An 18,044-nucleotide genomic window follows, 5' to 3' on the forward strand; every position below is an offset into this window, starting at 1 on the left:
GGTAACTGTTCAATCCTCAATTTTACACACGCACACTGCTTTTTGACTGTGATTTTGGAGAGCCTGTTGTTGGTTATTGCAAGAAAACACCCCGGGTTGTTTTCTGCGAGGCCTCCTAAGGACACCCATGCCCCCCATGCATAGGTCTGCCAGGATTTTGGGAAGGTACGGTTACAATTGTATGACTTGCCATTTGAGTTGAAATTGAGAGTATGTCTTCTGATAGGCCTATCTTTAGCTTGGGGCTTATCACATACCCCAGTTTTATATATCGCCACAATAGGGTACATACTTGAAACGTAGACACCCCGAGGTATTGCATGTGGAGTGCTTTGATGCAACTTTTTTTTAGCCAGACAAAAGATAAAAAAAGTTGAAGAACGTGTGTGGAGGTAACTGTTCAATCCTCAATTTTACACACGCACACCGCTTTTTGAATGTGATTTAGGAGAGCCCGTTGTTGGTTATTGAAAGAAAACACCCTGGGTTGTTTTCTGCGAGGCCTCCTAAGGACACCTATGCCCCCCATGCATAGGTCTGCCAGGATTTTGGGAAGGTATGGTTACAATTGTATGACTTGCCATTTGAGTTGAAATTGAGAGTATGTCTTCTGATAGGCCTATCTTTAGCTTGGGGCTTATCACATACCCCAGTTTTATATATCGCCACAAAAGGGTACATACTTGAAACGTAGACACCCCGAGGTATTGCATGTGGAGTGCTTTGATGCAACTTTTTTTTAGCCAGACAAAAGATAAAAAAAGTTGAAGAACGTGTGTGGAGGTAACTGTTCAATCCTCAATTTTACACACGCACACTGCTTTTTGACTGTGATTTAGGAGAGCCCGTTGTTGGTTATTGCAAGAAAACACCCTGGGATGTATTCTGCGAGGCCTCCTAAGGACACCCATGCCCCCCATGCATAGGTCTGCCAGGATTTTGGGAAGGTACGGTTACAATTGTATGACTTACCATTTGAGTTGAAATTGAGAGTACCGTATATACTCGAGTATAAGCCGACCCGAATATAAGCCGAGGCCCCTAATTTTACCCCAAAAAACTGGTAAAACTTATTGACTCGAGTATAAGACTAGGGTGAGAAATGCAGCAGCTACTGGTAAATTTCTAAATAAAATTAGATCCTAAAAAATATATATTAATTGAATATTTATTTACAGTGTGTGTATAATGAATGCAGTGTGTGTGTATGAATGCAGCGTGTGTCTATGAATGCAGTGTGAATGTATGAATGCAGCGTGAGTGTATGAGTGCAGCGTGTGTGTATGAGTGCAGCGTGTGTGTATGAGTGCAGCGTGTGAGCGTATGAGTGCAGCGTGTGAGCGTATGAGTGCAGTGTGTGAGCATATGAGTGCAGTGTGTGTGTGTATGAGTGCAGTGTGTGTGTGTATGAGTGCAGTGTGTGTGTATGAGTGCAGTGTGTGTGTGTGTGTGTGAGTGCAGTGTGTGTGTATGAGTGCAGTGTGTGTGTGTGTAAGAATGCAGTGTGTGTGTGTATGAGTGCAGTGTGTGTGTGTGTGTGTGTGTGTGTGTGTGTTGCAGAGCCTTGGTGGGGGATGGGCAATTTTGTTTTTTATTATTATTTTAATATTTTTTTTATTATTTATTATTTTTATTTATTTAATTTAATTTTTTATTATTTTTGTATTATTATTTAATTTCTTTTTTTATTATTACTAATTTTTTTTTTTCGTCCCCCCTCCCTGCTTGAAACATGGCAGGGAGGGGGGCTCTCCTTCCCTGGTGGTCCAGCATTGGCAGTTCAGTGGGGGGCTGTGGGGGCTGTAAGAGAGTTTACTTACCTCTCCTGCAGCTCCTGTCAGCTCTCTCCTCCTCCGCGCCGTCCGTGCAGCTCCCTCTGTCAGCTCCCAGTGTAAGTCTCGCGAGAGCCGCGGCTCTCGCGAGACTTACACTGGGAGCTGACCGAGGTGCTGAACGGACGGCGCGGAGGAGGAGGAAGCTGACAGGAGCTGCAGGAGAGGTAAGTAAACTCTCTTACAGCCCCCACAGCCCCAGTCTGTATTATGGCAATGCAAATTGCCATAATACAGACTATTGACTCGAGTATAAGTCGAGTTGGGGTTTTTTAGCACAAAAAATGTGCTAAAAAACTCGGCTTATACTCGAGTATATACGGTATGTCTTCTGATAGGCCTATCTTTAGCTTGGGGCTTATCACATACTCCAGTTTTATATATTGCCACAAAAGGGTACATACTTGAAACGTAGACACCCCGAGGTATTGCATGTGGAGTGCTTTGATGCAACTTTTTTTTAGCCAGACAAAAGATAAAAAACGTTGAAGAACGTGTCTGGAGGTAACTGTTCAATCCTCAATTTTACACACGCACACCGCTTTTTGACTGTGATTTAGGAGAGCCCGTTGTTGGTTATTGCAAGAAAACACCCCGGGTTGTTTTCTGCGAGGCCTCCTAAGGACACCCATGCCCCCCATGCACGGGGTAAATGTAACAACCCCCCCCCAAAAAAAAGACACCAAAAAAAAAAATTACTGAACGGCAAATGTTAAAAAATAAATAAAAAATGGGCCAGCGTGTGGTATCGTTTGAAGCAGTCGCCAATGCAGAGTCCAGGCTGCCCAGGGCAACCATCACCGCCCGGGGAGCAGGTGCATCACGGTACAAAATCCCCGAAATGATCTGGAGCTGAAACTCTAAAAATCTCAGTTGTGTCCCAGGGTTTGCTTTTTTGAACAACAAGAAAGCGTTGTGGGTTGCAATCTGCATTAGGTAGATTGCAACCTTTTTGTACCAGGCCCTTGTCTTTCGTATAACTAGGTAGGGCTGCAGCAGCTGATCTGCCAGATCAACCCCACCCATATGACGGTTATAGGCCTTGATGCACACTGGCTTCCTCGTTCTCTCAGCTCTGCCATGTACAGGGACCTCCACAGCCCCCTCAGTGTGGATGGTGGTAAGAAGGTACACATCCTTCTTGTCTCTGTACTTAACTGCCAACAGCTCCTCTTGGCGCAGAGCTGAGGTCTCCCCCCTTCGTAGCCGGGTGCGTGCAAGTTGTCCTGGGAAACCTGTGCTGTTCTTTTTAATTGTGCCATCAGTATACAAGTGGTACCCTTTGTTCATCAGGGGGAATATCAGGTCCCAGACAATCTTGCCACTGGTTCCTATATGTTCTGGGCAACCTGGAGGGTCAAGGTGGCTATCCTTTCCCTCGTACACCCGGAAGGCCTAAATATACCCAGTATCGCTATCACAGAGCTTATACATCTTTACACCATACCTAGAGCGCTTGGAAGGAACATACTGCTTGAATCCCAGCCTTCCCTTATACTTCATCAGGGATTCATCCACGCATATATTCCTTCCAGGATTAAGCCTCTGCAAACCTGGCAGCAAAGTTGGTAATCAGGGGGCGGATTTTATACAGCCTGTCAAACTGGGGATGCTCCCTAGGGGGACACAGGCTGTTGTCGCTGAAGTGCATGAAATGCAGAATCATTTCATACCTCTTCCTCGACATACATTGGGAGTAAATGGGGGTAGAGCAGATGGTGCTCCAGTAGGAGCGGATGGAGGGCTTCTTTATGATGCCCATCAGCATAGTCAATGCCCAGAATCTTTTAAATTCTGGCACATCGATGGGGGCCCATTGCTGCTTTGCCAAAAAGAGTCCGGATTTGTAGCTCGGAATTGATGGGCAAATAAATTAGTTTGGGCGACAATGTTCCCCAATACATCATCGCTCAGAAACACCTCCATAAACTGCTGAGGGCTAAATCCTGTGACATCCAAATTAATGCCAGTATTTGCAGTAAAGGATGGGATATCTGGCCTCTGGTGATGAGGCACTACCCACTCCTCAGCAGTTCTGCCAGCTGGAGCAGCACGTCTCCTTCTGGCAGGGGGACTAGCAGGCACATATACAACATCACCAGATACATCACTAGCAGTAGACACTGTATCTAGTGATGATGTATCTGAGCACCTGGCAGGGTCAAAATCAGGGTCAGAGTCTGACATAGACGCGTCAGACTCTAGCGCAAGGGTGGCATATGACTGCTCAGCGCGGGTTGACTTCCGTGACCCATGTGCCATGATCACAATCACTTTACTTAGTGACCTGTCACAAAAAAATAAAAAAATAACCCCTGAAAAAATGAACAGACAGCAAAATAAGTGATGCTGTGCAAGAGCCTGTGATCTGTATAGTGATCACTGGCAGGACAGGGGTTAATCGTTCTGAAAAGAGCTTTTGGGTCTCAAAAAAGATCACAAAAAAATTAACCCCTAAAAAAAAAAGGCACAAACAGCAGAAAAGTGCTACTGTGCAAGTGCCAGTGATTATAGTGATCACTGGCAAGACAGGGGTTAACGGCTCTGAAAAGAGCCTTTGGGTCTCAAGATTTTACAAATCCCTACCTACAAATACCTAAATCTCTCTAGCTAAACCACAGATCTCTCTCCCTCTCTCACTAAAACACAAGTGAAGAGAGGGAGGCAGATCCACACTAATCAGAGAAATGGGGAACACACTTGGGATGAAATTGCTAATGGGGCAAGCTGTGATTGGATGACCCCAGCCTGCCCCTTATTATGCGGCATGCTAGGGACGCCCCAGAAGCCCCATGATTCACTGCCTTTAGAAAAAGGGGGGAGTTAATATTGATCATTTTATTTATTTTATATTTATTTTTTTATATATATTATTATATATGCACGGAGTGCCAGGACCCCTCAAGGCACTCATCACATGCAGAGCATCACTGCTATACTATCAGAGCTTCTAGAGCTCAAAATAGGTGCAGACGTACCAGGTACGTCCAAGGTCATTATGGACTGTTTTCTGCCAGACGTACCTGATACGTTCGCAGTCGGGAAGGGGTTAAAAAGCAAAAACGTTTTTCACTGTAAGCTAATAGCAGTCAGTGTACTTCAAGCGGGTGTCAGGCCTTCAGCGTGCACTTTGCCACTCATATCTGGTGTCACAATAGCGTGCCTTTAAAAAGCAAAAAAGTTTTTCACTGTAAGCTAATAGCAGTCAGTGTCCTTCAAGTGGGTGTCAGGCCTTCAGCGTGTACTCTGCCAACCTCTGCAAGTGCACTTTGCCACTCATATCTGGTGTCACTATAGCGTGCATTTAAAAAGAAAAAAAGTTTTTCACTGTTATAGATTGAATAGCAGTTAGTTGTCTTCAAGCGGGTGTCAGGCCTAAAGCGTGTACTCTGCCAACCTCTGCCAGTGCACATTGCCACTCATATCTGGTCTCACAGTAGCTTGCACGCATAGTACCACTAATCCAAAAAAAAATGACAGGCAGAGGCAGGCCACCCCACAGGGGCCATCGTGGTCGTGGTGCTCTGATTCCCTTTGGCCCTAGAATAATGCCCAGTTTTCAGAGGCCACGTACCATGAATTTGAAAAGTTCTGAGGACATAGTTGACTGGCTAACACAGGACACCCAATCTTCTACAGCTTCCGCTCGGAACCTTGTATGTACGTAGTGGGGAATCGCGATGCAGCCTAGAACAAAATCTAACCCCATTAAACCCCCCAATAACGACAGACCACTTAGTATGGATGAAACAGGCCACAGCATTTATTATCACAACTAAATTACTGCATAACACATCCATAGCTTTATTTATTAAATCTCTTCTTTTCTGTAACCAAAACATTAGACATAAATAAGCATAAATTAACATATATACATATATAACTCCACCCATAGTGTTATACAGTGACCCAACCGTCCTTGCCAATTGTGACAGACCCCTTTTGAGAGTGACAGATACCATCTCGGAGAATTGTCGTTGTATTTGGATTATTGTGGATTTCGGGTACTTGTGGATCCGTACGGTACGCGCCGCCACGTGGAAAGAACAATGGGTCGCGGCCATTTTGACCGCATGGACTAATGACCGAACAATCACGAACTTTCCACACGACGAATGTCAACCTTACCGGTAACGTACGCCCATACTGGTCGACAGATCCAAAGTACCGAAATAGAGACACTGGATCCAAGAGAGAGTTTTTGTTTATGTTATATGGTTCCTGAGTAAATGGTGCGAACGTGTATCTAGCGAACGGCCCAACCGATCTAGGGGATTTTCACGTATATTGTTCCCCTAGATCTCCGTTCCCTAATACACGTAGCACATTGTATTTTTGTTATATATTGTGTGTATTATTAAACCTGTAATTTTTGTATAATATTCTGCTCGGTACAGTGGGAGTGACTCCCACTGTAAATGTATTATCTCCTCCGGATACGGGGAGGAGTTGTTGTACGGCATAAAAGCCCGAGTTGCAGAATAAACATTATTCCTACTTTGACCCTCAACACAGAGTCTCGTCTCGTGCTTGGAGGGGATGACCATTACTTGGATGTCGTAATTATGGGGAACCTGTTATGCTTTAGCTGACTTCGTGCTTGGGGGAAAGGACACCTTCTCAGCGGCGTAAACCCCTACTACACCGGGGTGCCGCTACAATTGGTGGCAGCGGCGGGATCGTTCTTTCACCCCAGAAGGACAGCTACCGAGAGCAATCAGGATGGAGGCCTACTACGGAAGGTTGAAACGATCTACCCTAAAAGACTTGTTGGAGAGCCGTGGTCGTTCGGCTAGCAACAAAAAGAAAAGAGACATTTTGGCAGAATTGGTCGCATTGGACTTAGCTGAACAGAATGGCGAACTGGGTGTCGAACCAAACCCAGAACCGGAGATCACCTTGGTCCGAACCCCGGAAGATGAACGATTCGACCACGAGGTGAGGGTAAGGTTGGCTCACTACGGACCAAACCCCTCACCTAGGATCGTAACCCAAGTAATTGCGGCGGTCGATGCCAACCGGCGCCAGACTTCAACCAGCGCCAGTCCAATTGCTGGGACTTTTCAAACTCCCGAGGAAAAGAGGAAAGTCCACTTTGCCGCTTTAAAAAATTTCGTAGAAACAGAGGGGGAGATTGACCAATACCTGGCGGATTTTGAGCGTCAATGTGCCCTACATAAAGTACCCTCCGAGGAGTGGGTTAAAATTTTGTCTGGCAAATTATCCGGATGAGCCAGTGATGCTTTCCGGGCGATCCCGGACCATGAGGTGGGAAATTATCGATTGGTCAAGGAAGCTCTATTGTCCCGATATGCAGTAACCCCCGAAGCATATCGGAGATGCTTCCGGGAATCCCGAAAGCAAACCGGTGACTCCTACACCGAATGGGCCTGCCGACTACAACGCACGGCTGGCCACTGGATGGATGGGTGCCAAGCTACCACCGCGGAGGAGGTATTACAATTGTTTTTGTTGGAGCATTTTTTTGAAAAGGTGGACAAGGAGCTCAGGGAGTGGATTCGGGATAGGCGACCACTTACCCTACCCGAAGCCGCCCGGCTGGCTGACGAATATGCGGACGCCCGAAAACCCGACCCCTCGGTCCAAAAGGCAGCTCCCCGAGTAGAAAGCCGCCCCGTCGGCCCTACTCCAACCACCTCCGCTAATCCACCTAGCTACAACACCCCCTCCCGCTTCGCCCAGTCCAGTGCCCCGGACCACCGGCGGTGCCATAGGTGCCAACAGGTGGGCCACCTGAGAGACAAATGCCCACTAGATCCAGCTCGACAAGCTTCTTGGAGGAAGCCCGCTGAAGGGAACACCCGGCCCTTTACCTCAGGGGCCCATTGCATTGAAGCCCAGCCACTGGGGGAAGAGCAATGGGAAATTTTGCACGAGGCCAACCCCCTATATGCGGCTGCCGTAGACAACCGTCAACATCACCGACAAACAGTCCGAGTGAATGGACAAGTTGTCAGTGGATTACGAGACACTGGGGCCACCCTAACCTTGATCCAACACGACCTGGTCCCAGAAAAAGAACACACTGGCCAAACGGTGGCCGTCAGAGTGGCCGGGGGTGCGGTGCATCGTCTTCCCACGGCCCGAGTGCATTTGGACTGGGGGGTGGGAGCTGGCCAAGTGAATGTGGGCCTGATGAAAGGACTACCAGCGGAAGTACTCTTGGGAAATGATTTAGCCCCGCTATTGTCCGCTTTTGCCCCTCAAGGCCCTGCTGGAGCCTGCCCTGTCACCACCCGGGCTCAGGCTCGTGCTATTGGAATCGGCCCGCCAGTCGCGGAGACCCAGGTAAGATCTAACCCTCCGACTGTGACCTTAGGACAGACCCCCTTAGACTGGGATACCCCTGAGACTTTTGGGAGGGAGACGCGGGAAGACGTCACTCTACGGAAGTATAGGGATAAGGCAGATAAAGGGGAACCGGGGACAGATGGGGAAAGCTACGAGTGGGTGGGGGATAGACTGTATAGGATCCCCCAGGAGCCCACAGCAGGTAAAAACCCCGTCCCGCAGAAGCAACTAGTGCTACCGAAAAAATACAGGCAAGAAATCATGAGGATCGCTCACGATATACCCTTAGCTGGCCATTTAGGAGTACGTCGCACGGGCCATAGGATTACCCAGAATTTCTTCTGGCCAGGGTTTAACCGGGACGTGCGACACTATTGCAGAACCTGTGACACTTGCCAACGGGTGGGTAAGAGGGGAGATCGCCCGAAGGCTAAATTAATGTCGATGCCGATCATTGGGGAACCTTTCTATAGGGTCGCCGTCGACATTGTAGGCCCCCTAGCGCGACCTAGCCCGTCCGGTAAGAAATACATTCTTACTGTGGTGGACTATGGGACCCGGTACCCCGAGGCAGTACCCCTGCCGAATATTGAAGCTGAGACGGTAGCCAATGCCTTGGTTAAGATATTCACTCGGGTGGGGTTCCCTAAAGAAATCCTATCCGACCAAGGAACCCAGTTCACTGCCGTACTCACACAGCAGTTATGGAAAGTGTGCCACATTAAACCCCTGCTCAGTTCCCCGTACCACCCCCAAACTAACGGTCTCTGTGAGCGCTTTAATGGGACTCTCAAACAAATGTTGAGGACCTTTACGGACGGTTGCAGAGACTGGGAGAGATTCTTACCCCACCTGTTATTTGCGTATAGGGAGGTCCCCCAAGAATCTACGGGTTTTTCCCCCTTTGAGTTATTGTATGGGAGGAGGGTGCGAGGACCCCTCGATCTCATTCGGGACCACTGGGAAGGGGAAACCGAACAGGCAGGGACGCCTATTGTGCCATATGTCCTGGAACTCCGGGACCGCATGGAGCAACTCTCCCTATTGGTAAGGGAGAATCTCCAGGCGGCCCAGGGGCGACAGAAACGATGGTACGATAGGGGTGCCCGGCAACGACTATTCCACATAGGGCAGAAGGTATTGGTGCTAAAACCGGTAAAGAACAACAAACTGCAAGCTGCGTGGCAGGGTCCCTACAAGGTTCTAGCCCAACTCTGTGATACCATGTACCTTATTGCCAGCTGTGCAGATGAAAGGATCCAACGATCCTTTCATGTGAACATGTTGAAAGAATACCAAGAGCGACAGGAAGATATTAACGCTGTTTGTGCCCCAGCTACTGATGACCCCGAAAATTTACCCCTACCTGACCTGCTAGAAAGGGAGACTCACCCCGACCTAGTTAGCCTAGTGAAGCTGGGAGAGCGACTGAACCCTACGGAGCTAGAGCAAGCTAGACAGCTCCTATGGGAAAAACAGAGTACCTTCTCCCAGGAGCCCGGATACACCACCCTGGCCATGCACAAAGTAGAAACCCCAGGACAGGCCCCCCTCCGACAACCCCCTTACCGTATTCCGGAAGCCGTCCGGGACGGGATGCTGAAGGAAATACGGGAAATGACCCAGCTAGGGGTCATTGAGCCATCAGACAGTCCCTGGGCCTCTCCCGTAGTCCTAGTACCCAAGAAAGACGGAACCACTCGGTTCTGCGTCGACTACAGGCGACTAAATGAAAAGACTACCACTGACGCTTACCCCATGCCCCGGGTAGACAAATTATTAGATCGCATAGCCAGGGGTAACTATCTCTCTACCATAGACCTCTGCAAGGGTTATTGGCAGATTCCCCTGGACGAGGATGCCGTCCCCAAGTCGGCCTTTGTCACCCCGTTTGGCTTATACCAATTTAAGGTCATGCCATTCGGGATGAAAAATGCCCCGGCTACGTTCCAGCGAATGGTGGATCGGCTCCTCGATGGCTTCCAGGAGTTTGCGTGTGCATACCTGGATGACATTGCGATCTACAGTGAGTCTTGGGAAGAACATTTAGTCCACGTAGGGGTAGTACTAGATAAGATTCGGGCCGCGGGCCTGACACTAAAACCCGAGAAATGCCATTTAGGAATGGCCGAGGTCCAATACCTGGGACACCGGGTAGGGTGTGGAAACCAGAGACCGGAGCCTGCCAAGGTTGAAGCAGTAGCGAACTGGCCCACACCGAATACCAAGACCCAGGTATTGGCCTTCTTAGGGACCGCCGGGTATTATAGGCGCTTTGTCCCTGATTATAGTACGGTAGCCAAGCCCTTGACTGACTTGACCAAAAAAGAATTTACCCAGACAGGTCCTGTGGTCTCCCGCTTGCGAAGCCGCATTCCAATCCCTCAAACATGCTCTTGTTAATGCTCCTGTCTTGGCTGCCCCAGTACCTAACAAACGTTTCCTTGTACATACAGACGCTTTCATGTATGGACTGGGAGCTGTGCTGAGCCAGATCGGGGAAGATGGAAAAGAGCATCCGGTCGCATACCTCAGCCGAAAGTTGTTACCGAGGGAAGTGAGTTATGCGGCCGTAGAGAAAGAGTGCCTGGCCCTGGTATGGGCATTGAAAAAACTAACTCCCTATCTGTATGGACAAGAATTTTCCTTGGTAACCGATCACAACCCATTGGTATGGCTTAACCGGGTCGCAGGAGACAATGGCCGATTGTTAAGATGGAGCTTGGCCCTGCAAACGTACAATTTCACCATCAGCTATCGACCCGGTAAGCTAAATGGCAACGCCGATGGGCTGTCTCGACAACTTGACAATTCTCCGGATAAGTAAATTCCGGTCATCCCTAAGTTCATCCGAAAGGATCAAGCCAGGTCTGCCGGAGTGTACCACTAGGAGGGAGCCGTGTGACAGACCCCTTTTGAGAGTGACAGATACCATCTCGGAGAATTGTCGTTGTATTTGGATTATTGTGGATTTCGGGTACTTGTACGCGCCGCCACGTGGAAAGAACAATGGGTCGCGGCCATTTTGACCGCATGGACTAATGACCGAACAATCACGAACTTTCCACACGACGAATGTCAACCTTACCGGTAACGTACGCCCATACTGGTCGACAGATCCAAAGTACCGAAATAGAGACACCGGATCCAAGAGAGAGTTTTTGTTTATGTTATATGGTTCCTGAGTAAATGGTGCGAACGTGTATCTAGCGAACGGCCCAACCGATCTAGGGGATTTTCACGTATATTGTTCCCCTAGATCTCCGTTCCCTAATACACGTAGCACATTGTATTTTTGTTATATATTGTGTGTATTATTAAACCTGTAATTTTTGTATAATATTCTGCTCGGTACAGTGGGAGTGACTCCCACTGTAAATGTATTATCTCCTCCGGATACGGGGAGGAGTTGTTGTACGGCATAAAAGCCCGAGTTGCAGAATAAACATTATTCCTACTTTGACCCTCAACACAGTCTCGTGCTTGGAGGGGATGACCATTACTTGGATGTCGTAATTATGGGGAACCTGTTATGCTTTAGCTGACTTCGTGCTTGGGGGAAAGGACACCTTCTCAGCGGCGTAAACCCCTACTACACCGGGGTGCCGCTACACCAATAAAAACATGGAGTGGTTCCTAATCACCACTCCCTCTCACCTCCCCCCTCGTCATAAAAAATCCTTCCAATGCCTGCCATCAGCCGACCTTATCCACGCTCGATGGGCACGAGACCTCAGGCAACCTAAAGTTAAACCTTTAGAGCAGGGGAGGTTTGAGACCTTAAAAAACTTGTTCATCTCATTCCATCTACTTAAACGTAACCTCAAACTCAATTGGCAAGGACATACCCCCGGCTAGCTGCGACAAAATATAGTATAGGGTGGGCGGGAGGGAAGCTGTTTGCTGGCCCGAATCCCAAGTGGCACTGAGGTAAGACCTCCCCCACACTGTCTTACACAGAACATAATCACACCCACAGACACTTCCCAACCAATCCCATGCATCTATCCCCACACTCCTACATGTGCCCTTGTCCGCTTAGCTGCGCTATCTCCCCAGGGCCTTGTATGTACGTAGTGGGGAATCGCGATGCAGCCTAGAACAAAATCTAACCCCATTAAACCCCCCAATAACGACAGACCACTTAGTATGGATGAAACAGGCCACAGCATTTATTATCACAACTAAATTACTGCATAACACATCCATAGCTTTATTTATTAAATCTCTTCTTTTCTGTAACCAAAACATTAGACATAAATAAGCATAAATTAACATATATACATATATAACTCCACCCATAGTGTTATACAGTGACCCAACCGTCCTTGCCAATAAAAACATGGAGTGGTTCCTAATCACCACTCCCTCTCACCTCCCCCCTCGTCATAAAAAATCCTTCCAATGCCTGCCATCAGCCGACCTTATCCACGCTCGATGGGCACGAGACCTCAGGCAACCTAAAGTTAAACCTTTAGAGCAGGGGAGGTTTGAGACCTTAAAAAACTTGTTCATCTCATTCCATCTACTTAAACGTAACCTCAAACTCAATTGGCAAGGACATACCCCCGCCACAACCCCACCACAACCAGCCATGGCCTGTTCCACCACTTCACGCAGCGCTAGAGTAACAGAGGTCAAGTCCGACCTCCAGCAAGCGCACCCTTCCCTCGAGATAACTAGGCCACCTCCGGCCAAACCCAAAAGGCGAACTGGAAATCTAAAAAAAAGATTTTTTTTTTTTTTTTTTTTTATTATATTCATGGCCACGACAAACCCAGAAACACATCCAGTCAATGACCGACCGCAGCGCACCAGGGCACTCACCTGCGGGGCGCACTGCCAAAAGGAAAGGGCGATAGCCCCCGAGAACCTTGGGGAAGAAACATAATGCGGAACATGTCCATATTGAAGAGCACCCAAGTCCGAAACCGTTACTGACCCATGTCATGCCACCCAGGGATGACAAAACCCCTGGTACCCAATGAGGCGGAACAGCTAACCTCGTATGAGGAGGAGCCACACCCCCTCTCACGTATCCGGTGCCAGACCACCGAACCTCCGCTCCCAAAGGCGGAAGATCCAACCACCCGCCCTCGCCTCCTGGCCCAAATGCACACGAACATCCCACCCTCCCCAGTCCGGGGTGGAGGGGGGACCGTACCGCGGAGATAAATCCAGTCAGAGACCAGCAAGGCGAACCCAAGGAACCCACCACCCTGACTCCCCCATTCGAGCCCTCTGAACCATTGGCACGCCCAGCCTGGCGGCGTCCGTAGCCGCCCCCAACCAAAATAAATGCCCCTTGAATTCCCCACCATCCTTATCCAGGAAATCGAGCCCCCAAGAGGAACACCACGACTAAATGGACGCGGGGGTGAAAAAACCCAATCTCCTAGAACCAAACAGGGTGAGAAGGCTGAATAATCCAGGGGACTGAACAGCATTCCCAATGAAAAACAGGCAAAGGACGGAACCCTGCACTGCCCCCGATCGAACGGTATAACTCAGACTATCCTGGAACCCATTACAGCATGGAAGGAGCCCAACCATAACCCCGTGCATTCCCTCTACCTCAGGAGGATGCAGAAAGTCAACCCCGCAACATCTAAGAATTCCACCCACTTGCCGGCGACCTTAACATGAACGGGAAGCCGACCCCAGCCAATCGCAGAAATCGCCCCCAACACCCGTAACCAAACGTGTAGATGAGCAGTCCCATCCCGGAACCCACAAAGAAACATTCTCATACGTCCCAATCACTCCCACCTTACTGGAGCGGGCCACCACGCCGCCGCAGAGATCAACCCACGGACCAGTCTCATCAGACCGGTGGACCAAGCGACCACCCCTCCACCGCCTTATAAATCGACACCGCGCCCTATAATGAACAAGGCAGAGCATCGGCTAACACAATGGTAATAACCGGCAAAAAACCCCGGACCAGCCGCCCCTAGCCCAAGCCACTCCGAGCCAGGAGCCGCAACCAGAGTACCAGAGCACCACCGGGGAAGTGGTTACCGACACACGATAAAGACAGCCAGCACCCCCCCATGATGGTCCCCAAGGAAAAAACCTACCCACTCGTTCATGAGCCGGGTACCCCATGCCTGTCATGCTACCAGAAAGGGGGACCTCCAAGAACACCAGAGTCCGCCAGAGCCAGCATATTGGGCAAGAGGCAGCACAACACCGAGAGCCCAAATGGCCCAAAACCCCAAAAACCTGCTGCGGCGGCAAAACAGTTGGAAGCCAGCGGACAGGACACAGGGGGCCAGATTGCACAAGCCAGCGTTAAAGGAGGCCCAGCAGGAACCCCATACAGTCCCAAGGGCAACCCCAATAGGCAACGCCCAGCGTACCCAGGAGAGCCCACGGGTAGCGCAGCCGAAACCCACAACGCCCCTCCAAACCACCGACGCCTCCTGCCTGACGCCCCAAACCGCAGCCAGGGGGACCGACGTCCCCTTAGTGGAATTGATCCCACTAACCAGGAGACAAGAGCACACCCCGACCCACGGAACTCCAAAACACTATACCAAGAAAAACACTGCAGCAGCAGAGTGCGCACATGCGACACTGACGGCCCCACACATAAGCCACACCGGGAGCAACTTACATGGAGGCATATAGCCAACTAACCTGACCGTCAGAAACACAGCCCGGAAACAAACTCGACGGGCGTACCGGCAGCAGCCGGAAGACCGAGTCCACCGCCGCCTTCGGCAGCAAGGCCCCAGGGAGGATACGACAATCGAGTAAATAAGGAATCAGGGGATATCAACCCCGCTCCTCCATGGGCACCACATCCCAAAGGGGGGACCCGCAGAGCGGACTCCAGGGGCACCTTAAACGATTGGGAAGTAAGCTAGTCGAGCGTTCTTGGTAAAGTGGACCCACACCACCCAAAGGGGCTCTCGCATGGACTAAGGGTCCAGCTCCGAGAGCACCCACGTCCCCCTCCCGACAGATTGCAGAGAGGACGAAAAAACCACAGGCCGAAGCCCACCCGGCCCCAGGCCAAGAAGGGTTGCACCGCCAACGAAAGTGCAAAAATGTACCTCCACCAACCCAGCTCCTCCTAGGGACTACATGCGTCCCGAAAGTGTCCTGACCGCAGAACCACGCAGCGCAGTCTCGGGGAGCCCTCTCCCCGACCATGCTATCCAGAGCACAGGGTGCATTCGAATATGCACCCTGGGGTGCAACCGACCACACCCCTAATGTCCCTCTTAGCCAAGGGACCCCCGTGGCAGGATGGAACACACTCGTAAAAAAGCCCCTTCCCCCATATGCTCCCTAGTAGTGCGCGCAAGCCAAGCGGGCCATATTAGCTCAGCAACACCCAGCGTCATGCGAACCCGGGAGGCACCGCCGGCGCTATCCGCTGCGCCAGACGCTGCAGGAATGTGTACCTAAACGAATGAGACATACTGAAAACGAAGGGGGGAAAGCGCTGTCCTTGTACCCAGACATTCTCCGTTCATATATATATATTTTCTGTTTGGTAATTAATGTCTTTTTTTTTTTGGTTGTCTGTTTTTTTTATTTATTTATTTATTTATTTATTTATTTTTTTTTGCTTGATTATTCACCACTGTGTACTTGACAGTTAAATCACGGTTGTATGTTCTGTTATATGGCTGTCGTTTAACTCATTCCATGCGGTAATGGACACAATTCATTTTTTGTACTGCAAATTACTTATTATTTCTGATTTTTTTATTTTATTTATTAATTATTATTATTATTTTTTTTTTTTTATTATTATTATTATTATTATTTATTTATTTGTATTTAATTTTTTTTTTTTTTTTTTTTTTAATTTACCGTGCTAGGAGGACTAGACTGAACAAAGAAGGAACAACGCATGCACGCAAAGCGCCAAAAGAGGGGGGAAAAGTACTCACCAGACGCAGAAGGACAAGGCAAAGAAACAGCAGCACCAGCAACCATAGAAGACAACAGCTGTGATCCAGGCGCCACCTGCTGGACGGTCCACGAACTGCAGCAGAGTCCAGAGGAGAGAGCAGTGGAGAAGAGGAGAGCCCACGCCCCAGAGGAGATGGCCGAGGTAAGTGACCTGCAGGGTGGGGGGGGGAGAGGGGCCCAGGCTAGATAGAGGGGGGGAGGGGGACCAGGCTAGCTAGAGGGGGGGGGGGGAGGGGGACCAGGCTAGATAGAGGGGGGGACCAGGCTAGATAGGGGGGGGGAAATAACATAGAGGGGTAGACAGAAAGGGAATGTAGACCCAGGGGAGGGGAAAAGAAAACATAGGAGAGGGAAAAAGGAGGGGAGAGGGCAGGCCCACTAGAAGAAGGAGAGGGGAAGGAGGCAGAAAAAGGGGGGAGAAGAGGGGGGACCCGGGGGCCCAAAAAGGGGGAAACTGGGACCCCTGGCAGAAGAAAAAAAGGGGGAGACAGCCCTGGGAGCCTTCCTCACCGGCAGAGGAGGCTCCCGACGGGCAAAGAGACCCCCCCAATCCCATACGGCGGTACTAAGGTACCCTGCGCGGCCCGCGGGGGCCTACTCACCGCCCCAACCCCCCGCCGGCCGCGGGGGGGACCTGGACTGGTGCCGGGCGGCCGCCCGCCGCCCGGAGAGATGAATCCGCCGCCCACCGCCCCTGGCCCGCAATCCAGCGATGGCAGCCGGGCCGGGGTAGGGGGCCCAAGTGTGTGCCGCGCGGCAGACCCTCCAGGTGGCCGCGCGGCAGTAGCAGGCCGCATCCCCGGCCTTGCCGTGAGGGCCCGCGCGGCCGTGCACACAGCAGGCCGCACGGGGGTAGGAGGCCGCATCCCCGGCCTGGGAGTGCCAGGCCGGGCGGCAAAGGAGGCTGCAGGCCGCGCGGCAGTGGCAGGCCTCGTGGCAGAAGGCCGTGCCACGCGCGCGGCCGCAGAAAGCCTCAAATCCAGGCCCCTGTTGGTAGGCCGCGTGTCAGGAGCCCCCAAACATGCGGTCCTGTCGATGCCTCGGGCCCGGGCTCCACCTCATCAACCGGGCCTGAGGAGAGGGATCAGGGGAGAGCCTGGCAGGCGGGTGGGAACGCCTGCCAGTGCTGGTGCGGCCCCCAGGGGCAGGGACCGCATGGGAGGCAGCAGGGGAGACCACAGGGGGTGCTCCAAGGGGAGGTAGGCCGCGGGAGGGGGCCCACACCGGTAGCCATACCTCATTAATGCTTGCCAATTGTTCCCACAGGTGCCGGCCACCATCCACGCTGCAGCAGCCCTGAGGGAAGCTAGAAGCTTCAACCATCAAGCTGTGTCAATCTGCAGGCCCAGGCAAACAGGAGCAGGAGGACAGGAAGCTGTTTGCTGGCCCGAATCCCAAGTGGCACTGAGGTAAGACCTCCCCCACACTGTCTTACACAGAACATAATCACACCTACAGACACTTCCCAACCAATCCCATGCATCTATCCCCACACTCCTACATGTGCCTTTGTCCGCTTAGCTGCGCTATCTCCCCAGGGCCTTGACGCACCATCCTCCTCCAGCTTAGCTTCGGGCACCTCTCAAGATACCACTCACCCGCCTGCCGCCACCATCAACACTAGCACAACAGCCACTTCACTTGGTATGTCAGAGGAGTTATTTACACATCCGTTTGAAGAAATGAGTAAAGCGCAACCATTATTGCCAGGGGATGTAGTTAACAGGGGTATATCTCAGTCAGGCAGCATTACACACATGGACGTACGGTGTGATGATGATGATGTTGTACCCGTTGCTGCTTCCTTTGCTGAGTTGTCAGATACAAGTGAAGCGACGTGGGTGCCCGCACGGCAAGAAGAAGAACAATGCGAAAGTTCAGATGGGGAGACAGAGAGGAGGAGGATGAGACGAGTTGGAAGCAGGGGGAGGTCGTCGCAAGGAGCTAGTGGCACAGTCAGACAGCATG

This window comes from Pelobates fuscus, chromosome 3, assembly GCF_036172605.1.
Source record: "Pelobates fuscus isolate aPelFus1 chromosome 3, aPelFus1.pri, whole genome shotgun sequence".
NCBI classification, from domain to species: domain Eukaryota; kingdom Metazoa; phylum Chordata; class Amphibia; order Anura; family Pelobatidae; genus Pelobates; species Pelobates fuscus.